Here is a 9,116-nt window from a genome sequence, read left to right as displayed (position 1 = left end):
TGTGTGTGTGTGTGTGTGTGTGTGTGTGTGTGTGTGTGTGTGTGTGTGTGTGTGTGTGTGTGTGTGTGTGTGTGTGTGTGTGTGTGTGTGTGCAATTGTGTGTGAGTGTGCATATTTGTAGGAGACAGCATCAACATTCTGGGGCCAGATTCTCTAAATACACTAAACCTTTCCATACATTATAAGGGATTGTGATTTTGCTGACATTAGGAGAGCCATGACAAACCCTCACTCTACTATCCCTGTGGCATGTGTAATAAATGCATATCTCTGTAGTAGCACTAATTAGATAGAAAAGGGTTTGTATTGCAGTCCTGGTCAATGTGTGTGCTTATGTCAGAGCCTTATCATGGGTTTCAATGAGTACAATATCGAATGTGGGATGTGGGTGCTGGGTATACTCTCTTTACACCATGGTACCCCCAGTACATGTCCCAAAGTCCACTGTATGAGGACTGCTGTCACCATCAACCATACACGTAACTGATGATACTATCCAGCCCAATGATGCATGTGCTGTGTGCAAAAAATCTGTAACAGCATGGACTCACTGACAACTTAGTTAGCACTGCTAAACTCAGGTCTGTCAATGTGTTTCTCCATGTGTATATGACAGTATGTCATATTATGTATTGTTCATTTACACCCAGTACATCCCCCATTACCATACTGTACAAGGCCTGGTGATGTTCTCCACTTTAAAGGAAGCTCATGACACACCTCACCCTACAAGCTCTGTGGTGTTTGCAATCAAGGCCAAACAAATTAGTATCAATAAGTACCTAGGTAGGAGTTCTACTCCCAGTGTTGCCAAGTAAGTGTGTGTGTATGTGAAGGGATCTACTTCAGTTTGCAGAAAATATATTTCCCAGGAGATCATTTATCCGAGAACTAACTGGCAACAGGTAACATTTCAAAGAATCATGTTGTGGAAATTCATTCCATCAAAACTAATAGTGTCTATGTAAATTCCCTCTTCCCCACTGTACAGCTGTACAGTGATACTGGAGTTGGTATATATATATATATATATATATATATATATATATATATATATATATATATATTTATATCTATAGTTGGGTGTGGTTGTTGTGGGCACAGACACCCACATTGGGGTTATTGTTGTGTGTATCCCCTCACTTAGTGTGCTGTTGTACTGTACAATTTATGTTAAGAGGTTAAGTAGTTGTTAATCACACTATGTGTGGTTCTACGCCACCGCATACCCTCCAAAGTGGGGGTCTGAGCCCCCACACCAGCACACCTATGTTTACCAAGTCCAGGATTGCACTACATTGGGGAAGATAACATATACCCTGCCAGTACCATTGTCAATGACATTAAATTGGCAGACTGATTATTTACTGATGTGATGTTTTGGCAATTTGGTCTTGGAATTAGATAGGTTAAAATGAGTTCACTGCAAAATGAAGTACATCCATGTGAACAGTATTCTCTGTGTATTGCATCAACACAAAAGCCTCTGTGTGTATGTTATTCACAAACATTTGGTGTGTGCCACCCAGTACACTTACTATTGTGCACTGTAGAAGAGCTGCTTACATCAGCCACCATGCACTCACCTGTATACACCCCTCAGACCTATCAGCCATGTTGCACATGCAGTAACTGTTATATAGACCTGTTACTTGTGTTCAGCTGTACCCGGGATATGACACAGTGAATGTGTCACCACAGTTCCACACCCCTTGTAGGAAAGAATAGCAGACCAACATCCTGCTGACACATAGACACCTAGAACACAAACAAAATACATTATGGAGACCACAATCAGTCAGTGTTAATAACAGCTATAATGCATCATGGCTGGACAGCTTCACACCCTGATGTGTAAGCATTAATCATTCCAGCTGACAACACGTTAAAACGCATTACATTGCTAAACCTTAGTACAGTCACCCTGTGCATCAGAACCATATTAACATGTCCCTGCATCGATGGTATGGATGACAGGGATGTGGCGCAGGTATCATCATATGCACAGGATATGTTGTGGGTTTGCCAGAGGCCTAGGCTGTACCATTTGGTTGACATCATGTGTGTGGGTTAGGAGGTTCTTTATTAAATGGGCTGTGCAGATGTGGTGTGTGTAGGTATGGAGGTGCCCTGGCTGTGTTGGTGATGTATGTGTGTGTATGTATGCATGCATTTCTGCCATGTGGCTGCCCTATACAGGAGTATTTTGGACAGCTGCAGACCATACAAGACAGGGTGTACAGTTCACTGTGTCTGGCCATGGACACGGGAACTGTACCTGCCAGGGGTTGCACGGGCACTACCAGGCAGAAGCCCAGATATGGTACTCTCCCCTGATGATGACAATTGTCTGCTGGATCCACTTCCCTGTTTTGGACCAGCCAGGACCACATGCACATGGCCTGCTGTGTTGTGGTGTGGACAGCACCCCCCCTGCAGTGCTGGTGCTGGTACTGCCACTATGGGAGTGGCTGTGAGTTGTTGCACGTCCAAGTAGACCTCCACCTGTTGGTGCTGCTGACCTATGTCCATGTGGCCGACGCCCTACTCCCACCACATGCTCTACCACAGACACCACACAGTCGAGGATTCCCATCATCTCATCCAACATGACCTCTGCAAAATAACAGAGGGCACCTGCAAGATCACGGATGTAATCATGTACAGCAGGAAGAGTAGCCCTCTGCATCCTCAGACTATCCCTGGTGTAATGTTCCATATGTGCATGTGCTTACATGATAGCCTGAAACAAGCATCTAGTGACACCTGCTGTGGCATTTCTGCCAGGGGCATGATAGCCAGCAGCCCTCCTACGAGCACCCCTGTACATCTGCTGTGTGGGACCTCACCAGTCATCCAGCTATGGTTGCTGTGTACACACTTGCCATAGTCACAACACTTTCCTTTCCCATGCCACCACCCGTCAACTGTCCCTCATCTATGGTCACTGGTGAAGGGTTATGCATGGGCATTGTGACTGTGTGTGGGGATGGGGTGGATAAAAGTGGGATGTCAACCAATGGCACAGATTCATCCCCTGATAACCCTGCCTATGCCTCACTATGCCTATCATCATTGTCAGAGTCTGTATGGACACTACTATCAGTTTGCCTGCAGGAGGGACCCTGACCCACCTCGCCACCTGTGAGGTGCAGACAAGAAATGTAAATTAAGACCTGAATATTATGGTTTACTTCTACACACACGCACACACACACACACACACACGCACACTCGCACACACACACACACACACACACACACACACACACACACACACACACACACACACACACACACACACACACACACACACACACACACACACACACTTGCTTACAGGAGAGGTGGCACAAAGATATTACACAGACCTCACATTACCCAACAGTCAACATGCATGACATATGGCACTCAACAGCAAACACTGCAGCCATACTCAATCCTTGTTAGCAACATTATACATCTCTGTGATGCATGAGTTGTGTTAGTAGGTGATGCCCCCTTTCCCTGGAACACACTGTACCCATGTACACAGTATTGCTGTGCACCTGTACAGCACACTGGCATGTACTGTGCACCATTCCTCACAAGTGTACACACTATTGCTGAATGTGTATATGTGTGGCAGTTATGTTTGCTCTATTGTTCACAGCCTCTTTGTGTTTGTCTGACACATACCTGGGATGATATGAGGACTGATGTCAATAATTAATGCCTGTCCTTTGATTTGCAGATCTCATCATCAGCATTGCATGTATGTGCAATAAAATCTGATTACACTGACAACATTCAAAGCTTAGTGTGGATATAAGGAGTGTACACACTCTTGTTGACATGCCAGCCTCTTCTATGATATGCAATGGGGCCACAATACTGCATTTGTTAACATTACACACACCTGATATGTGATATATGACCTGTGCAATCCAATGCAGTATCAAACAAGTGTGTTAGCCATGCAGATGCTGAATGAGATGCATACAATATGTGGTTTGCATAAGTGTGCACACCATTAAAACAATGGTTTGTTGAAGCACCTGTTAAGTGAACTACAGCAGTCACTATTCCCGGAAGGGGTATATTAGCATGGTCCATCTTCACTTGCCATTATTTGGTCACTCTGCCCTACAAATGTCCCCCAACTCTGCCAGATTGTAAGGCCAGCTCATGTGCACAGCCTTTGGAGGTCACACAGTGGCTTCACTATTGCTGTAGAGTCAGGGTTATGTCTGGCACAATTCATAACCTTGACTGTGTTGAGATACAATCATTCTTAGGAAGCTTTGGATGTATGCTTCAGTTCACTGTTGTGTTTCAAGCTGAAGCCCCTCCCCATCCTCAGCCTTATTGCAGATGCTTGACAACTATGAGCCACATATGAGGCTTATTTTGCAGTGTTCCATATTCCAAACACCATGTCTACCGGCCTAGTTCCAGCTAATGAACAGCAAACCTAAAGGTGTACACTGGCACCAGCAAGCTAAAAATTGGGAATGGTAGCCCTGAGGTGGAGTGAGGTGTTGCTTGTGCACCACACGTATCTTTATGAATACTGTCTGTAAGTTTGAGCCTTGGACTCATGACATTATTACACATTGCAACATATGCCTTTGGGAGACTTGATGTTATGCTTAAGCTATGTGTAGAAAACCCTGGATGATGTATCCTGTAGGACAACTCTTCCATCTGATTACCCTAACTCATAAGCCACACTTATGCAGAATCCAGGCAATTGTTGACACAGGTACTGCACAGGCAGTACTTGCTAGACATCCCTGCAAGTCACTCAGTGTTGCTGCATGTTTCTGGGCAGCCTCCATGACCAGTTTGTAACATGTTTTGTCATCTGTTTTGGATGGGCATCTGTTTATTTTCTACATCAATGTTGTCCCATACTTCATACACACATACGTGACTGTCTGCACTGTTTGCCATGGTATATGCAAGGGTGAGGTAAGGCTATTTTTCCCACTCTTGAGTGCTACCTTTCGGATATGGGATCCAATTCATGGTTTGTAAGATGTGTGCCTCTGTTGCAGGTGAGTGGGCAAATGTCATGGACATACTTCTTGGACAGCAGACTATTATTTGGTGTGACATTGAGGCCCTGTACTTGATGGAAGGTGCGTACTCAAGAAGAGTGAATGCTGTCAGTACACCACAAGCTGCTTCCACAATATATTATTTGGAGTGTGTGCAAACATATGCTTCCAGTGTTTGTTAAAGTATGTATTCCCCATATTTGTTGTCCTAACATAGGATTCCATATTACACATTCATTGCTCATGTTAGGATCACATTACAGGTTGTAAAAGGTGTGGAATGTGGTATTGTGGTTTGCCGTTGTTTATATCAGGAACAGTTGCCATTGTAATAGTGGTGTATACACTGTTGTAGCTACTATATAAAGATAATGTTTCAGACATGTCCCTACTGTAGGCTATTTGTCCCACCATTATGTTCATCTCTGTCCACATATCTTGCACTGACAGATTGTTAGGTATACTGCAGGACTCTTACATACCCTTCAGATATGCCACCATGGTGACCAATGTGATGCAGTGCAGTTAACACCAACAGAAAGTGAACATGTATAGCATGCATTATGGGTAGGTGTGTTAAATGTGTGCATGGCAAATAGCATGGCCATAACATGGCCGGTGTATTGGCAAACCTGACGAAAACAACTCCATACTTACCAGCTACAGGCTGCTGCCCCAGTTGTATACAGAGGGACCTAAATAGTTGTGTGAGAGAAGTAATGTCAGTAGCCACACCTGTGGCATTGGTACAGGGTGGAAGCAGCATTTCAGCACATTGGCAGTACAAACCCACAATACTAGAGATTATGCACATCAGTTCATTACTATACTGCAGCAACAGACTATCTTATCTGACACATGCATGTAGATACTTTCCAGATGAAAATAGATAAGCAACAGTGGTCTAGTAATGTGCCCTGGAGCCTTACCTGCATGCTCCTTGTCCATTGTGTGGGTGGCACCCACCTCCACAATGCTGTCTTAAGCTTGCTGGCTTGTCTGGTGGGTGGGTTCCCCAAGGCTGGTGAGGAACTCCTCAGCATGTGTCAGTGAGGGCTGAATGGCATGACCCCCACCTGTGGCTAGCTGGTCCCTCCTAACAGCAGCAGCATGCTGACAGGAGTGGTTTATTACATCTATGCACCGATGTTTCATCTGCTCATAATTTTGATTGTGTGGGCTGACATCATTTACCCTGTGGATGAGCTCATTCCACAGGGTGATCTTCTCTTGCAGATCCTGGGCCCTGCAGCCAAATAGTGTGACATGATGCTGGATGAGGAATCAAGGTTCATGAAGGCTGGTAAATGTTCCTGGGGCATTGTACTGGAAGACATAAACAGGAAAAAAGGACACAGGACCTCATATGGTTGTCCATGTACACATCAACAGTGGATGTTACTTGCAAATAATCTAGACTATACCATAACACTGTAAACTATCATGATTTTGACATGTTGCATTACACTCCTGGCCCTGACCTGTCCAGTTCCCCCATGTTGGACACAGTGGCATAATCCACTATTCACCATTAATTTCTGTGTAGAGGGATGACAGTGGCCATCTTCCATGTGGTTGGAGTGTGGATGGTGTCAGGTCTGTGTATGACTGTAGTGTGTGATGGAAATGTGAGCACATGCCTGAGATCATGTAGGAGGCAAACTGCGATGTTCTCATGCCCCATGGAGACTTGCTGTTGTTGCCATCAATCGGCATTATGTCCATGCTCACCACTGATGTGGGCAGGAGTGTGGTTGATGTGCATATCTCCCTGTACTAATGTTGTGGACAGGGTGTCACTGTTCCTGCCTATCCTGTCTGATGCAGGTTGCCTGTATCCATGGCATGTGTGTATGAGGTGTGCTTTACCCCCAGTACAGGTTGACTTGTGTTACTGCCTCTGAGACTGTGTACATATGTAGATACATGGTTGCAATTAGCCTTGGTGGTTTGGATATGTCTTATTTCTACTCATAGTCAGCCTTACAGGAAGTCACCTGTGAACCTACATGCTTGCTCAGATAGAGGTGCATTTGCTTCCAAGTTGTGATCTGCACCTATATGTCCCTGTACAGCCACTATAGCAACCTATTATGTGCGTTGTGTCTTGCTGATGTCCACCAAGGGGGATTACTATATCGTTGGTAGAGGCCGGTTGTACAGGTCAGGTACTGCTGATTCCATATAGCTACAGTGGATATAAAGTGTACACACCCCTGTTACAATGCATGGTACTTGTGCAATTGGAACAAGACCCCACAAAAGCACATGTCAACACAATCCCCACCTGTGATGTGTCCTATAGCCTGCTCAGTTCAATAGGGAACATAACCTGTCCTGTGAAAACATATGGGAATTAATACTCAGTACAGCAAGTCAGTCGAATATGTGTGCACACCCTTACACCGATATGTTGTGTAAACACCTGCTGAGATGATTACAGCACCCATTTGTCTTGGTTTGTACTCTAACGTCATATCACATCTTCACTTGGCAATGGTTGCTCACCTTCCATGAAACAGCTTTGTTTCTTTTTCAATAGAATTGTACAGGTTATGGGTCACATTTGAGGTGAGAAACATTTTGACACGACTTTCTGTGGTCTCATTGGCATACAGCACACAGATGTGGGATTCCAACAAGTGTGTGTACACTTTGATATCCAGTGTATATGGGTGTTGATATAGCTGTTAATGGTAGGCATGGACAGTGGGTCATAACACAGTTGTACACTTCTCTGATTACTACGTGATAAGCATGCCTACTGTACTACCCATATCAGTGTTATGGCAATGCAATAAGCAGTAGCAGTACACATTTTATTTTGCTGTATGCAGTGACAGTGATATTGCACACATGTGCAACATGCACATCCTATTTTCCGGACTGCTTGTGACCCATGTTATTACTTCTGTGCCTTTCAGCTGAACATACGCATACATACACATGCTCAGGGGATACCTGGTAACATCTGTGTTCTATGTCAGTATGGCACACTGTATTTACAGTCTTGCAGCTCAATCATACGTCTCAACCTGTTATACCAGGACTTCTGGTAATTGGTCCACATCACTGGGTGACAAAACAGGGGGTATATGTGTAAGTGACTACAGATATCTGTCACAACTGTGAACATTTTCCAGCAGAATACTGTACAGTTGAATGTTATTAATTCAATATATCACATGCATTTTAACGCACACATCTGCAACAGTGCTTTACTATGCTTATGCCCTATATAGGTATCCTAGATTTACAATACAAGCATGTATAATACTCATATTCACAGGTAACATATGGATATGGGCAACATCCCATTAACTGGCCTAGCAGTGGCACAGACACGATTGTTTGACAGACATTCTAGTGGTTGCCATATGTGAGCTGTCCTTTCCCAGGGTGTGTCAGGCTCCTCAGCTGTGACCCAACCTATCCACCTCTTAGAGCATCACATGTGGACAAAGCCTAACACTGGGGGAATATATAGGGACAGATCGTAGATATGCCTATTACAAACCTATGAAGTTTGTAGCATGATACATTTCGCATTACCATGACTGTTCTGAAGGTGGTGGGGTCTGAAACTCATGTGTCTGTCATTACTTCATTACTTCATTACTTCCATCTCCAGCTATTTGCCAGACTAATATAGATGTTTGGAGGAACAGAACAAACACTATGATGGCTAAATCTTGACATTCTGTGAAGATCTACACAGTTGACAGGTATGGCCCACTGCAGACAGCGCCAGATGCTATGTCCATAGCATTTGTTCAGCAGGACATCATTACAGAAAGTACTGATGGCACATATATATCTTTCATAATCATCTATCCCATTATTACAGATGAAATACTACATTCAATTACAAGCTTACATGTTTCGCATACCTGGTTTATCTTCAGGTTCCCTCTGTGTACAAGCTGTCTTCTTGTTTCTTATTTTTTTTTTCAGTTTTGTTTATGCGGTTTCTAATTTTTTTTGGTCTCTCTCTCTCCACTACTGGGATTGAGCGGGTTTGAATAGGTTGAAGCATGGATTTTGTAGGTAATGCTCATGTTCAGGTGATGGCCT

This window comes from Protopterus annectens, chromosome 5.part0 (assembly GCF_019279795.1).
Source record: "Protopterus annectens isolate FY-2018-M chromosome 5.part0, PAN1.0, whole genome shotgun sequence".
Lineage (NCBI taxonomy): Eukaryota > Metazoa > Chordata > Ceratodontiformes > Protopteridae > Protopterus > Protopterus annectens.
Note: the sequence above shows the minus strand (reverse complement) of the source record.